Genomic DNA, 17264 nt, shown 5'->3' with positions numbered 1-17264 from the left:
CTGCTGAACACCCGTGGCCCGAAGCAGGAGAGGAGGGTTCTGCTGACCAGCGTAGTCCGCACAGCCATGACCTACGCAGCAGACATATGGGCGGATGGCATTAAAGTTGCCAGCTACGCTAGGGGCGTAAAAGCCACTCACCGCCTCTGCGCGCTCCGAATCTTCTGCGGCTTTCGGACCTTATCCGACGACGCACAAGTCCTGGCGGGAGTCCTACCTATCGACCTTCTGGTGCTTGAGGAGAGGGCTGTGGCCGAAGCCATCCGGGCCGGCGCGGCAAGGAGAGACGCGCGCAAGCAGGCCCGTGAAGGAAGCCTCAGAGCATGGCAAAGCCGCTGGGACGGCTCTGATAACGGACGGTGGACACACCGCCTAATTCCGGATGTCCGATATTGGATCGGCAGGCGACACGGTGCGGTCAATTTCTATTCCACACAGTTTCTGAGCGGACACGGCTGCTTCAGCCATTACCTTTGGAGGTTCGGCCACGAGGACTCGCCGAACTGCTCGTGGTGTGGCGACGCCACTGAAGACGCTGAGCACATAATTTTTCAATGTGGGCGCTTCGCACTTATCAGGGAGGAGCTGTGGCGAGCCGCCGGCGGGCAGCTCACGCCGAACAACTTGATCGAGGCGATTGTGGAAGACCCCATGGTATGGTCGGCCTGGAGAAACTTTGCAGCCGGCGCCATGAAGGAACTGCGTAGGTGCGAGGAACGAGAGTGGCTAGGAGGAACCATGGTCCCTGCGGAGCATTGCTTTGCGGCCGTCCCACAGAGACCCGGAACTTCCTGTCGGTCTCTCCAACTCAATACAGCTCCCTGTCTAGCTATAGTTAAGTCCTAGGCTTATAAAATTTAATAAAATTAAGGAGTTAATACAGAATAAACAAAAAAAAAATACCCTACAGGGGGACAAACGGATGACGGGTCGGCTCGCACAACTGTGAACTCGGAACTGAGGCGCAGCCGCTCCGGTTAGTAATATGCGCTAATATGCGGACTCTGGATACCTGCCGACCTCCAGTTTAAATTAGGCTTCCCGGGGCAAGCGGGCTATGCCTCGGGTGACCAACCCCTTCCCGCCTACTCGTGGGAACAACAATGCCAAATAAATGAAATATAAAAAACAAAAACACCGCAAAGGCGCTCGGTACTCCTCTTAAAGTACCGGAGGGACAAGCCAATCCCTCTGCACCAGCGCCTGGGAAAAGCGCCAGGTCCAAAGAAGACGGGGAAGGAGACTGAGTCGGTCCACCGTCTTCAGGCAGCAGCCGCAGCGACGGGGGGCCCGAAAAGCCAATCGGGTCCTTCCAATTCGGGTGGCTCCAAGGGCGAATCGGATACCGGGGTGGCTGCCAAGCAGAGCATAATCGCGGCTGGTAAGCGCACCGGGACCGAGGAACCCATGGGAGCCCCAGCGAGCAGCGTCTCTGCACCACGGGGAGGAAAGCCGTCGTACCAGGACAGGAGACGAGCGGCTTTCATCCTGTCCAACGAGGACCCGAACTTCAGGGCGTCGGCAGAAGGAAAGGAGCAGAGGATGTGGGCCTCCTCAATCCTGGCACTATTCCAGCCAGCCAAAGCCGGAAAGGGCGCAGCCAAGACCCCCAACAAGCGGCAACGCTCAGCGGAGGACCCCCGCTAATCAGCCAGGCCAAGCCCAGCAAGCTAAGCGGGTGAAGACCCACCTCATGAACCGGTCGTTCGCTGAGGTGGCGAGGGGCAAGACCCTGATCGGTGTCCTGGACAGGGGCGCCAAGGACGACCATGTCCTTCGCGATAAGTGGCACCTGGTGGAGATCGAGCTCCAGGACCGGTTCCTACAGGAACTGGAGGAGAACGCCGGACCACCGCCAAAGTGTGAGGACGCAGGGTGGCATCAAGGCAAGGTAAAGGCCATCGCCTGCCAAGACGCTCGCTCTGTGGCCGTTCCCAGCCGTCTAAGAGCCAGAGCATGGGTCTCGGCTAAACCTGCAAAACCTGAGAAAATCCTCAGGCTACTGCAGGTCTGCAACCCCCACCTTCCCACAGCCGATTGGAAGGTGGCCAAGGTAGAGGACATCCAGGGGCAGAGGCGCCAGATTATCCTCGTCCTAAATGAGGAGTCGCTAGAGCCCCTCGCTAAGACGGACGGTGTGTTCGACTACGGGTACAAAAAGGTCCACACCATATCCACCTATAAGTCGGATCGCAAGGGCAGGCAAGCGGAGGTCGAGCCAGACCCGGAGCTGCCGGAGATCCCGAAAGAGGGGGCCTCGTGCGAGGAAGATAACCCGGCGTCGGATGCGGCGTCCATGATGTCGGACGACATCCTGGACGACTACGCGTTCGACAAGAGCGACCTAGCCAGAGGTCTCAGCCACATCGGTGTCGGGGAGGAGCCGGAGTCCCCTCCCCCTTCTCCCCGGAGAACTTCTGACTACAAGCTATACGTAGCTGAAACCGCAGGTAAAATTCGTACCTTCATTCTTGCAAAAAGAGAGTTACACTTATTTTTGCTCCCGAATTTCAGCACACCGCAGTGAGCCTCGAAGGCCAGGAGCGCTCACTGAGGATCTGCTCCGCATACATGGGGCATGATCAACTAGACCCCCCTCCACACGAGCCTCTCCGGGCTCTAATCGCAGACTGTTCGACCCAGGACATCGACCTTATTGTGGGGTGCGACGCCAATGCACATCACTGTCAGTGGGGAAGCACTGACACAAACGAAAGGGGTGAGTACCTTTTTAGTTACTTACTGACCACTCAGATGGGCTTATTAAGCCGGGGTAGTGATCCCACCTTTATTATTAAAACCGGAAGGAGGTCCTGGACCTCAAACTTGCCTCTCATGAGATACAGAGTAACATTGTATCCTGGAGGGTCCTGGAAAAGCACTACTTCTCGGACCACAGGTACGTGGAAACTGTTTTCTCCTTCTCAGTACCGAAGACAGTTCGATTCCGGAACATTAGGCGGACAAACTGGACTCGGTACTCTGATAACCTCTGTCGGGTTCTCCCTGAGCCCCCATCTGAGGAGGAGTTCTCCACGGAGGCCACGACCCGTCTTCTTAAGATCTTTACCGACGCCTGCAATAAGGCATTCGACAAAGCATGCCCCTCTGACAAGAACAGAGGCCGGAGGAAACCTGAATGGTGGAATCCGAAACTGGGTGAACTCCGGAAAGCCTCCCGGAGACTCTTCAATAAAGCTAAGGCTGAGAACGTTGAGCAAAACTGGGGCGAATACAAGGCCAGTCTGTCAACCTACAACAAAGAACTTGGAAAAGCCAAACGCGCCTCCTGGCGTAAGTTCTGCAGCGAAATCGAGAGTAACTCAGAAGCCTCGCGCTTGCGCAGAGTTCTCTCGAAGACAACACACACCCTGGGCTACTTGAAGAACACCGACCAGTCGTGGACTACGTCCAGCGATGAGTCGCTAAATCTTCTCCTAAATACTCACTTCCCTGGCTGCGATGAAAACAGACCCAACTACTTCGCACCTCCTTCTGTCGTCTCAAATGCCATCCTGAGCCTGCTAAGCCAGTAGAACGTTTCCTGGGCGATCAGAAGCTTTAAACTTTACAAGTTACCGGGGCCAGACGGCATTTTCCCGAACCAACTGATTCACGCGGGACATAGAGCCATTAATTGGCTGAAAATAATTTACGAGGGAATTTTCTCCCACGGGTGCATTCCTGACACCTGGCTTCAGACCAAAGTTGTATTCATACCCAAGGCAGGCAAGCCCTCGCACACTGCCCCAAAAGATTTCAGGATCCCCAAGATTTTCTTATAAAGGCGATGGAACGGCTCCTGGGGCTGCATCTCAAGGCGTGTATTCCATCCAGTCTGATCTCAGACTCCCAGCATGCCTATCGGAAGGCAAGATTCACCGAAACGGCCCTATACTCGATCACATCGATCATCGAAGCGTCCCTTAACTTTAAGGAGTACACCCTAGTAGCCTTCCTCGACATAGAAGGCGCCTTTAACAACATCCTTCCGACCGCCATCACGGGGGCACTGTGCGGATCTGGGGGTTGACTCCAGGACGGTGAGCCTGATCGATCAGATGCTACAATGCAGGACGGTTGAGGCATCACTGGAGACGTCAACGTGCACCAGATTTGTCAGTAGAGGCACACCGCAGGGCGGAGTCCTCCCGCCCCTCCTATGGAACGTGGCAGTGAACACACTGCTGCGGGAGATAGAGGGGGGCGGCTGCCGTGTGGTGGCGTATGCGGACGATGTTGCTATAGCACTCTCCGGAAAATTTCCGCAGACGTTGTGTGAGTGCATGAAAAGTACTCTCACGAAAATGTCGAAATAGGCAGACAAATGCGGGTTAGGCGTCAACCCGTCCAAAACGGAACTGGTGCTTTTCACTAGGAAGTACAAAGATCCGGTATGATTCCCCCTAGACTATGTGGGGAAGCGCTAGTTTTCAGCAACAACGCCAATTATCTTGGCCTAATCCTTGATAGAAAGCTCGACTGGAAATTGAGCATAGAGGACAGAGTAAAGAAGGCCACAGTGGCCCTCTATACTTGCTGGAAAGCCATTGGACTAAAATGGGCAACCTATATAGTTCGGTGGCTTTACACCGCCATCATACGACCGATCATGCTCTATGGAGTGGTGGTATGGTGGCCAGCCTTAGACAGAAGGACATGCCTTAATAAACTCAGCAGAGTTCAACGCATGGCAGAGCTATGCATCACTGGCGAGCTACGCACTACTCCAGGGGAAGCCCTGGATACTGTTGGACCTCCTCCCTGTAGATCTCATGGGAAAGAAGGTGGAAACACTTTCCGCCCTCAGAATGAGAGAAGCCAGACTGTGGAAAGTGTCCGCGGTTGGGCACTCGGGAATCCTGATGAGACTCCCGCAATTACCAGAGAGGACAGATTATTGTATTCATAGTGATCACCTCTCGACGCCCTTCCAGGTATCAATCCCACCTAGGGAGGACTGGGAGATGGGCGAACCAGGATCTGCAAATGCGGTTCACTTCTACACTGATGGCTACTGCAGCGAGCTGAACATCAGTCATTGCTTCAGGCTCCCGGATCACTGTAGTGTGTTCCAAGCGGAAGTTGAAGCCATCAAGGAGGCCATTTCTATCGTCTCCAAACTACGTCTAGACACGCACTTAGTGTGCGTCTTCTCGGACAGCCAAGCAGCTATTAAAGCTCTAGGCTCAATATCGTCGAACTCAGCGACTGTAAATGACTGCCGCAGGTCTCTGCACGAGATCGCAGAGCTTAGATCTCTTCCTTATATGGGTCCCCGGCCACAGGGACATCGAGGGGAACGACGCTGCCGACGAGCTAGCCAGGCAGGGTACTACGATTCCTCTCCTATCGGAGAGGGATCAAGTGGTGATGCCTTTGGCTACGTGCAGGCTCCTCACGCACGAATTTTTCGAGCAAAATGCCAATTGGAGGTTGCAGTAGACCGTTTCCTGTAAAGTCTCAAGATTGATATGGCCATATCAATCGAAGAAGCGCTCAGCAGAGCTGTATAGACTCAGCAGAGCACAGTGCTCTGCAGTTACTCGAGCCATTACGGGACACTGGCAGATCGGCACTCATGCCTCTAGATTGTCAATCCCTCATAACGACTTCTGCAGGAGTTGTCGCGACGAGGAGGAGGAGGAATCTGTCCCCCACTTCTTCTGCCACTGCCCAGCCCTTGGAAATCGTCGTCTTCGTATTCTCGGGGCCGCTTTTCTCACGGACATTTCGGACCTGTCCGAAATCAAACCAGGGACCTTGTCCAAATACATCCAAGCCTCCGGATGGGAACCTTAACCTGCAGTCGTCTGCTCTCACGGTTCAGGAAACGAGAACGGTCATGCCCATGCGGCAACACAACGGACCTTTTATATGTCCAAGTGAGCTAGGGGGCGGGAGGCTCACATCTCCCCCTCCTGGCTACCGCCTTAACCTAACCTAACCTACTGTATCAGCAGACGAAGACATTATCTTTACGCCTCATTGACATATATTTTAATGGCAATAAAACCGTATAATGTGGGGACGGCCTGTATAAACACGGCCCACACTCGGACCAGACCAGAACTGCTCCGGCTGCGGCGATGAAACCGCCATTAAATGTCAATTGAAAGAATGGTTGGCTAAGTTTGAAGAAAGTTTTGTGTTTTATTTGGCTATCAAATCTCAAGCAACACATTAAATTAATTACCAGTTATACACATTTAAATATGTAAAATTGAAAACATTTCCAAGGTTTAAGCCTTTATGAAATATGAACGCTTTTTATACCCGATACTCAAAATGACTATTGGGGTATATTAGATTTGTGGTAAAAGTGGATGTGTGTAACCTCCAGAAGGAATCGTTTCCGACCCCATAAAGTATATATGTTCTTGATCAGCATCAATAGCCGAGTAGATTGAGCCATGTCTGTCTGTCCGTCCGTCCGTCTGTCCGTCCCCTTCAGCGCCTAGTGCTCAAAGACTATAAGAGCTAGAGCAACGATGTTTTGGATCCAGACTTCTTTGATATGTCACTGCTACAAAAATATTTCAAAACTTCGCCCCGCCCACTTCCGCCCCCACAAAGGACGAAAATCTGTAGACTACAGAATCTGAATTGGATCGTATTATTATTATAGCCAGCATCAAGAAAACAATTTCATTTTTTCTTGCCCTGTCTCTCTCTAACACACACGTAGCATAGCCGGCTTTGCTTAGAGTAAAACATTAGCGCCTAGATTTCAGAGACTATAAAAGCTAGAGCAACCAAATTTGGTATCCACACTCCTAATATATCGGACCGAGACGAGTTTGTTTCAAAATTTCGCCACACCCCCTTCCGCCACCGCAAAGGATACAAAATCTCAGAGACTATTAAGGCGTAGAGTAACCAAATTTAGTATCCGCACTCCTGTAGATCTCACTATAAAACGTATATCTCAAAATTTCGCCCACCCCCTTCCGCCCCCACAAAGGACGAAAATCTGTTGCATCCACAATATTGCAGATTTGAGAAAACTAAAAACGCAGAATCATAGATAATGACCATATCTATCAGATTGCTGAATCTTCGATGAGTACCGTATCACCTCCACGCTGGAAAGTGCTGACAATAGCTGGCTTTAAAATTCCGTTTCACTTATATGCGTGTGATGACCATAGCTCAAGCACTTTCGATTGATGGTGCCCGTTTCGAACTGGGCTTAAACAAATAATCGCGGTCTTAAGTATCGTCCTGAAAAGAACTGTGGATATGGCCCTAGCAGACAACATAATGGCTGATGTGCCAGCCGTTTTAAATGCCAATTAGCATTTTCCAGCTTTGTGGGATTTCACCCATCTTGATCAATGTCGCCGGTGCTGAGCCCTAGTCGGTCCAGTACACATAATCCTATCTGCCATCCAGTACCTGACACTTGTTGCCATCCAGATTCGTCTCGTCTCCAGGTCGAATTTGAGCTATCCTACTCCGAGGGGAGGGGGGCGACCTCTATCCGGCTGTTCATCCCCTCTTAAGGATGCACGCCACCGGCGGTCAAACTAACAAGCCAAGTCTTAATACCAGTCTGTCCTGGGTCCGTTAAACTGAACAACATGGCAGTACCTGAATAACATGAACACAGAAACGGCCACGGACAGCATGTTCGGATATGTTATGATAATATTCCCCAATAGTTGCGGCATATTCACGCTATTCAAGTGGCTTAGCCTCAACCTTCTGAATCTGCACCAGCTTCTGAATATGAACATCACGTACATTTCCCGGTTGGTTCACCTTTTCAATGGTTGGGAAATGAAGTTCCAATCATCACCATATGTCGATCCAAGTACATTAATTAAAGTACATAATTTAAAGTATGGAATGGGACTCATTGTTGCTACCGATTCATACCCGATTCAAAGAGAGCGAAAAAGAGAGCCTTAACCGATTTAAAGAGACCGAAAGGAGCCGAGTGGTGCGCGTCAAATTGAAAGTGAAAGAGCGAAAAGGGTTTAAATGCAATCCATTGGAATAAGTACATATATACATACATAGGGACGATTTGAGAGCGAGAATTCAAAAAACTTGCGTATTGAAGTTTATATACATAGTGCTCTTTAATACGCATTTAAAAATCAAATTTAATACATTGATGAAATAAACCATTACAACCAATATGCCGTAAATATATGTACCTTCAACTCAATTTCGACGGCAAAATACATATGTATATAGAAAATTATATAACACTGTGCAACACCACATTTCCACTGTGAACTAAACCGGCTTTTCCTGATAGATTTGGGGCTTTAGAAATGTGTAATGAATTATTTTCCTACGATTGTTTTTTTTTTTAATTTTTAAAAACTGATTATTTTAATTACAATTTTTAAAGAAGCGATGAAAGGGAAGAAGCAAAATAAACTCAAGCTCACTCAGGCTGGGAGCGATAAGTATGTTCGCATTAGCAGTATGCAAGAGCTTTTATCTAAATATGTACAGACTCTCCTCTACCAGAACACAGCTTTCGTAAGTAAATATCTCACTCGCACCATTGTTAATGTGTTCACAACTTGGGTTATGTCTAATGTTTGTGATTTTATGATTACTTGTGACGGATACAAAGTTTTTCGATCGGACCGTGAGGGACATGCTTGGGTGTTTCAATTTAATTAATCAATTTAACTAATATAATAAATACTCATACCAATGTGAGTCAAATAGAGGTAAAGGGAAGGAAGAGACTAGCGTAAAAATTACTTATTGACTTTTATCGGCCAAATCGCAAAATAGTTTTCTCAGAAGCCATCTCAGTACTCAATATCAATATCAATATTAGGATACAATAATGGGTAAACATTGCTCATTTTAGTGAACATGTGCACTTGTTCTTTTTTAGTAAGTCACTCATATTGCTCACTTACTCACTTTAATTGCTCATTTGCACACTTGCTCACTTTTCATGCACAGATCTTTAAGCACCACAGATTTTGACACAAATAAAATACGTTACATTTCAATTTTAATGAAACATTTATAACTAAAACGAGGGGGAACGTTGTGAGTTGCTGCGGACACCGCAACTCTACGGTTATACCCGATACTAAGTCAGTATGGCTCTCCTCCGGCAGGCGGCGTCTAATATTAAACGACACGACAAAGAGTGCGTGCGAGAGAGACAGAAAATCAGTCTGAGCGTGACGTCAGGCGCTGCGCAGCCACTGCAAATTGATTTCTTGCTTTTGGCTACAAAAATGATCTGATCTGATCCAGATTCAGCAATCTGATAGATATGGGCATTATCTATGATTCTGCGTTTTTAGTTTTCTCAAATCTGCAATATTGTGGATGCAACAGATTTTCGTCCTTTGTGGGGTCGGAAGGGGGTGGGCGAAATTTTGAGATAAACGTTTTATAGTGAGATCTAACAGAAGTGCGGATACCAAATTTGGTTACTCTAGCTTTAATAGTCTCTGAGATTTGTGAATATCCCCAGATTTGCATCCTTTGCGGGGGCGGAAGGGGGTGTGGCGAAATTTTGAAACAAACTCGTCTCGGTCCGATATATTAGGAGTGTGGATACCAAATTTGGTTGCACTAGCTTTTATAGTCTCTGAGATCTAGGCGCTAATGTTTTACTCTAAGCAAAGCCGCCTATGCTACGTGTGTGTTAGAGAGAGACAGGGCGAGAAAAAATGAAATTGTTTTCTTGATGCTGGCTATAATAATAATACGGACCAATTCAGATTCCGCAGTCTAAAAGATATGGTCATTCTCTACGATTCTGCGTTTTTGGTTTTCTCGTATCTTTAAAATTGTGGATGCCACAGATTTTCGCCCTTTGTGGGGGCGGAAGTGGGCGAGGCAAAGTTTTGAAATATTTTTGTAGCAGTGACATATCACAGAAGTCTGGATCCAAAACATCGTTGCTCTAGCTCTTATAGTCTTTGAGCATTAGGCGCTGAAGGGGACGGACAGACGGACAGACGGACGGACGGACAGACGGACATGGCTCAATCGACTCGGCTATTGATGCTGATCAAGAATATATATACTTTATGGGGTTGGAAACGATTCCTTCTGGACGTTACACACATCCACTTTTATCACAAATCTAATATACCCCAATACTCATTTTGAGTATCGGGTATAAAAAGAAAATTGCGCACAAATTGAGTAGAGAACACATGAGCAAAAATGAACAGTTTGGAAGGAACATGTTCAGTTGCTCACTTAAGTGAACAACTCTTTTTTGGTCACTCACTATTCTTCAAAAACATACTTAAGTGGAACGATCACATTATGAAAGTCGTAGGTCGTAGAACCTATGGTTTGCTAATAAATTTAAACATGACACAATCTTACCTCCCAGAAAATATTTGTCTCTTAGTTGCTAATACCAAAACTTTTCTATGGAGTAAAACTATTTGCAAACTGTGATAGTAGTTAATAGTATAGCAATATTCAATATTAGAAATAACCACTAAGATGGGGTTCTTCAGGGAGAGTAGCAAAAAAGATCCCACTTATGCGCTAAAAACATATATCCATGAGGCAAACTTTTAGCTAAAGATCACAAAGACTGGGCAGGAGGCGCTCTAAAAAAAAAGTGAAGAAAAATTTTATGGAGCGACGAAACTAAAATAAATTTATTTGGGAATGATTCTGAAAGAAATGTACGACGTCCTAAAGGAAAGGAATTTGATCCATGTTTCACCAAAGGAACTGTCAAACATGGATGTGGCAATATGTATAATGATATGGGACTGCTTCTGCTGGTTCGGCGTGGGTCCACTTTTCCAGACAACGTACAGAATGAACGCTGACGAATACAAATCCATATTGGAAAGTGCTATGCTACCTTATGTTGAAGAAAATATGCTGATAACGACCCAAAGCACATACATATATATTATCGACACAGAAAATAGCTTATCGCACAAAACTGCCGATAATTAGATCAGCTGTTTTTGATTCGTCGATGCACAGGGTAGTTTAGTAATGATATTGTTGTGTGATAAGCAGTTTGAATTCACTCACCAACTAAAGGTGTCTCTCTGCCGATTTTTTGTAAATATCGGTTTCTCCGGCAGAAGGTGGCTCTGCTAGGATTTTTTCAACATCGCCGATAGGTGTCAATGAGATCCATGGATCGGTAAAAATATAATATTTAATCTATATACGAGCATCCATATTTAAGTAAAACTACTGTTCCAATACCCATTTGCTTAGTGACATAGGGGGCAAATCTCGGAGATAAAAGGTATAAGACATATGTATATACCTGCATATCCATTATGGCGGTTCGATTCATTCATACGACATTTATTAAAAAAAGATATGTAGTCTAATTTGTTAAACAAAACAATGTTATATTTGTAGCTCTATGTTCAGCAAAGAAAAATACAGAAATCGGAAGTAAGGCTTTAGAGATATTAGCCAAAATATGACGTTGTTAAATAACGTAAATTTTTTCGAGCTAATAAAAGTTTAAAAATATACTGTTAGGCGTGGCTTTTATCCAAAATCATCTTTCTTATTGGGGATAATAGTAAAAGAAAGCAAAACTAAAAATAGGTTCAATAGGTTGATCAATAGATCAAAGGTAATGAAATTATATGTCACTTGTTAAATTAGCTAACTTTCAATAAATTCAGAAATGTATGGAAATCAGTTTTTATTGACTTTTAACGTACATATTTTGGCAATGTGGACAGTGTGGCAGAAATGCCCATATACGATGTACATATGCACACATATACGTGTTTTATTTAAACATTTCAACGAAGCTATAAGAACCGATGGCTGGCGAAAATCCTCTAGCTGAACCCTCCACGAGGGTGCCGGCTGGGCAATGGACACTGCATTACCCCGGACAAGGGTAATGCACTGTCGCTTGCTCTGTCCGGGGTAATGCAGTGTCTAGCTAAGGCTATGGTCCGGCGTCTTCCCGATTCAAAGTCGGGGGAACCGAACCAGGGCCATGGCTAGAGGTGCCTGGCGGTCAGGCCTAAAACGCTAGGGGGTGGTCCCCCCGAAAAATATTAACCAGTATGGACCCTCGGGCCAAATATGGAGGCGAAGAAGGATGAAGCACGGGTTGGGATGTCAACCCAAACGTCGGTGGAAAGCGTGACTGCTACCACCGGCGGGCACGGGGAGGAGCAGTCCTCTCTGCGTGTCGCCAGCGGTCACACCTCAGACTTGGCGGGAGCAGGCCAGGTCAGTTGTAAAGCTACTGCCACAACAACAACAACAAAAACAACTCACTCCGTGCCCTGCAAGTTGAGCCGCACAGATGCCGTAGTCGATACAGACACGGATCTGGAGAGCGTGCTCTCTCTAAGCAGGACGGACGAAGAGAGCCTTCTCCGCTCGCCGGAACCAGGCACCAGCTCCCTGCGTAGGGAAGGGCCGAAGCGTTCCAAGGAGGGGATGAAGGCCAAGGCGCAATACAAAGCGGCCCTCAACATAAAAAGCCGGCTGCAAGGCAAAGCAGACATCTCCCAGGAGGAGAAGGTCAAGCTAGCCTGGGCCGAGCAGAGAGTAGAGGAGGGTCGGCTACACTATGCCCAGATGCCACAGATGAGGGCGTCGAATGGCGAATATGCCAATAAGGTGGAGGAGATGATGGCCACCAAGAGGCAACGCTCGACTGAGAGTGCCATTAAGGACACTCCAGCGAGCAAGCGGCAACGCGGGCCCAGGAGTGCAGCCCCTCCACCGAAAGCGGCCAAGAAGCCGAAAGCGAAGGTCAGCGAGGTGACCAAACGACACCTGATCGTGGCACTCATTGACCGCAGCGAGGAAAACGGCAAGATGTCAGCGGCACAGTGGAAGCTGGTGCACGCGCGTCTTGTCGACGCACTCTTTGCACAGATGGAGGAAGACCCCGCGGCCCCAATGCCCACGTTCGATGGTGCTGGGTGGCTAAATGGGGTTAAGATCCTGAAGTGCAATGATGACCCAACCCTAAGGTGGCTGACGCGTACGGTCTGCCAACTGGAGGCGATGTGGGAGGGGGCCAAGCTGGAGGTTGTGGACCGGGAGCTTATCCCGTCCAAGCCTAAGGCGAAGGTACTCTTCCCCATCACGATCCAGGGGGACCGAGCGCTGAAGCTCCTTCAGCGGCAAAACGCGGACGTGCCAACGGCAGACTGGAGGATCCTACACATTGGTAGCCCACTACCCAACGAGGGGGGCCAGTGTGTGATCCTCCAAATAAACAAGGAAGCAGAGGATCTGCTATACCCCAAGTTCGGGAAGATGGCGTGGGGCATGGGTAGCGTCTACCTGCGCCTCAAAAAGCGCCACCCTGAGGACAAGGACGCGCATACCCTGCAGGCAGGCGAGGTGGAAAAGGACCTAGGTCTCGAGTCCATCGTGGAGGCCGCCCAGGGTCTCGCGCTTGAGGACGAAGACGAGGAAGACGGTGACCTGACGTTAGTAGTCAACCCGTCGGATGCAAGTGAGCCAGCCACCCATGCTGAGTGTGCTGCAGCTAAACTTGCATAAAAGCAAGGTAGCGTCGGCGGAGCTCCTCATCGCCATGGAGCAAGGGCTCGCCGACATAGCTCTAGTCCAGGAGCCCTGGATTGCGACAGGCAATTCAGTGGCCGGACTAAAGTCCTCAAATCATAACCTGTTCTACTCAACATCGGTAAGCAGGAGCAGAACCGTCGTACTCGTACGAAAGGGAATCCATGCTTACCTTATGTCTCATTACAGCACGGATGACCTGACGGTTGTGATGCTGGAAAGTGAGGAAAAGCGCCTTCTGGTGGCTTCCTGCTACATGGCTCACGACAGACCCGCACCACCCGACGAACTCAGGAGCCTGGTGACAGAAGCCGGCACCAAAAACTATCAACTCGTCATCGGAACGGACGCCAACGCCCACCATAATGTGTGGGGAAGCACCGACATCAATGACAGAGGTGAGTCACTCTTAGACTTTATACTAGCAACTAATCTATATATAGCAAACGTTGGGGAGGAGCACACCTTCGTAGGTCCGACCTCATCCAACGTGCTAGACCTAACACTTGCAATGGGAAACAGTACTACGGTATCTAGCTGGAGGGTCCTCGATAGACCATCCTTCTCAGACCATAAGTACATTCAGTTCAAGTGCGAATTCAAACACCTTTCGAAGACAACAGTCTATAGAAACCCCCGGAACACAAACTGGGCAAAGTTTAAAAAGACAGTTACTTCGAAGCTCGCGAATCCGGGCTCAGTGAAATCCGCGGAGGATATAGAGAAGTCCCTAAAGACCCTATCCAACGAGCTACTGAACGCCTACCATGCATCGTGCAAACCCTCGAGAACGAAGAGGAGGTCCAAGCCACTCTGGTGGAACCGAGATCTCTCTCTCCAAAGGAACAACCTCAAGGAATTCTTCAAGATCGCCAAACAAGCGAACGAGGAGATTGTCAATGAGGAATATAAAATCCTACTTAGGAGCTACAAGAAGGAAATACGTAAGGCACAAAGGAACTCGTGGAGAAACTTCTGCTCCAACATCGAGAAAGTGCCCGAAACCGCCAGGCTTCGGAAGCTGCTTTCAAAGCAGCCCACAGTACAGAGCCAACTAAAACTAGACAACGGACAGTGGACAGAGGGCAGCAAAGAAGCCCTAACAGCACTAATGGAGGCGCACTTCCCTGGATGCACCGAGGTCACCGACGCCAAGGAGCATCAGGACCTAGCAACCGAGGAACAACACCCTCCAATAGGTCTGTTAACCACTAAGAGAATACACTGGGCCATAGACTCCTTCGCGGGCATAAAAGCACCAGGACTGGACGGGATATTCCCAGCCATGATGCAGTTGACCAAAGAGGTTATCACCCCATGGCTCCTCGCAATATACTCAGCATGCCTAAGTACGGGCTATATCCCCATCCAATGGAGAACCTCAAGAGTTGTCTTCCTCCCTAAGGCAGGAAAGTGCAGCCACGTGAGTCCCAAGGACTACAGACCGATAAGCCTTACCTCCTTTATACTAAAAACACTAGAAAAGCTGTTGGATTTGCACATCAGGAATGAGGTAGAGGGACTGATGTCAACAAACCAACACGCCTACACTAAAGGGAAATCAGTGGAGACGGCACTACACTCGCTAGTAGCCACCATCGAGAGCGCCCTTCACAACAAAAAGTATGCTTTGGGAGCATTTGTGGACATCTCAGGAGCATTCAACAACGTGGCCACAACCGCAATAACAAGTCGCCTAGAAGCGAATAACATACACCCTGCAATCAACGTCTGGATCAAAAACCTCCTAAGTTGCAGACGGGTGCAATCGGAGTGGGGCACTGCTTCCATGGTAAAGGGGGCACACAGAGGCACACCTCAGGGTGGAGTCCTGTCGCCACTACTGTGGAATCTGGTGGTCGACGACCTCATCAAGAGATTTGAAAGGAAGGCCCCAAAGATAACGGCTTATGCAGATGACATAAGCATACTTATTACGGGTGTATGTCCATCGACCCTCAGCTCCTTAATGGAACGTACACTCAGGGAGATACGTGAGTGGGCGGAAGAGGTAGGACTCAGTATCAACGCGGACAAGACGGACCTCATCCTCTTTACCAAGAGGTACAAGGTACCGATATGGACCCCCCCGAAAATTGACCAAACTAGGCTGACCCCAAAATCACAGGTGAAATACCTAGGCACAGTACTGGACAGCAAGCTGGCATGGAGGCCCAATGTAGTGGAAAGGGTGAAGAAGGCTACCATTGCGCTTTATGCATCCAAGAAGATGCTCAGCAGCACATGGGGCCTGTCACCTGCTCTAATGCACTGGATCTACATCTCGGTGGTGCGACCAACTCTGCTGTATGGAGCCTTAGTGTGGTGGCAGGCTACTGAAAAGAAGACATACCATAAGCTTATGGAGAAGACTCAGCGACAGGCTCTGCTCTGTATTACAGGGGCGCTGAGGTCAACCCCAACAAAAGCACTCGAAACCATACTCGGAATCGACCCCCTGGACATTCAAGCTCGCCTGATTGCGGGAAAGGCAGCACAACGCCTCATAGCATCAGGAAATCTATCGCCACAAGGATACGGGCATAGTTCAATCGGCAGGGAAATGACCAGATCAACTGACTACATGACCCCCCAAACTTGCCTTGACGTCAAAACAACCACATCTCTGGGACCTGAAGACTGGAAGATTGGAAGGGACCAAACTGAGCACCTCAATATATACACAGACGGCTCCAAGATGGACGGAGGAGTAGGAGCGGGCCTATACTGCACAGACCCCGTGATAAGGCTGTCGTATAAGCTACCCGACCCATGCAGCATATTCCAGGCAGAAGTTTTTGCCATCGGGAAAGCAGCGGAGGTCGCTCTCCGCACAGAACGAACACACGATGCGGTCAACCTATTCGTCGACAGCCAAGCGGCGATAAGATCCATGCAGTCGTCCGTGGTCAGTTCCAGAAGTGTCTTGGCGAGCAGGGAGGCATTAGACATCCTAAGCACGACAAAGACAGTGCGGATCTATTGGGTTCCCAGCCACCAGGGCATCGAAGGAAACGAAGCGGCGGACGTACTAGCTAAGGAAGGCGTCGGGCTGGAGAATAGGAGAACCGAGAACGTGCCTGTCTCCCTCAGAACGCTGCAAGGCGATCTAGAGAAGCAGGCTAGAGCACAGACTGATAGCAGGTGGAGGAGTACCACCACCTGCAGAACCTCGAAGATAATGTGCAAGGAGCGCAACGAGAAACTTAGCCACTACCTACTGCACCTACCACGAAAGGACTGCAGACTGATGGTGGGAATACTAACAGGTCACTGTCTGGCTGCTGCACATGCAGCAAAGCTAGGCATCACCAACAGAGACAGTTGCAGGAAATGTGAGGAACCTGGGGCTATCGAAACCCTGGAACATCTCATCTGCAACTGTCCGGCTCTCTCAAGGGCAAGGAGGAGATACCTGGGCGCCCCAGTGTTGGCATCACTGGAAGATGCCTCCAAAAGGACGCCTCAGGAACTGCTGGCCTATGCTAAAAACACCTCGATTCTCGGGGACTTTTTAGAACCACGTTAACACTCCCGCGACGGTTCATACACCCCCCCATCCGGATAACTAAGGGCCATATTGGCCTATGCGCGGCCCCGCTGAGGGCCGTCCGGGTTAACCTAACCTAACCTATAAGAACCGAATAAGAAGTGCAGAACAGCAATGCTCTTAGGTTGCCTTATCTAAAATTGCTCTAGAACACTCTTTCCTTTGTAGCGCACATGAAACATGTGCTTAAAGCTTTTAGAAACAT

This window comes from Drosophila pseudoobscura, chromosome X (assembly GCF_009870125.1).
Source record: "Drosophila pseudoobscura strain MV-25-SWS-2005 chromosome X, UCI_Dpse_MV25, whole genome shotgun sequence".
NCBI classification, from domain to species: domain Eukaryota; kingdom Metazoa; phylum Arthropoda; class Insecta; order Diptera; family Drosophilidae; genus Drosophila; species Drosophila pseudoobscura.
This window is presented reverse-complemented; position numbering follows the sequence as displayed.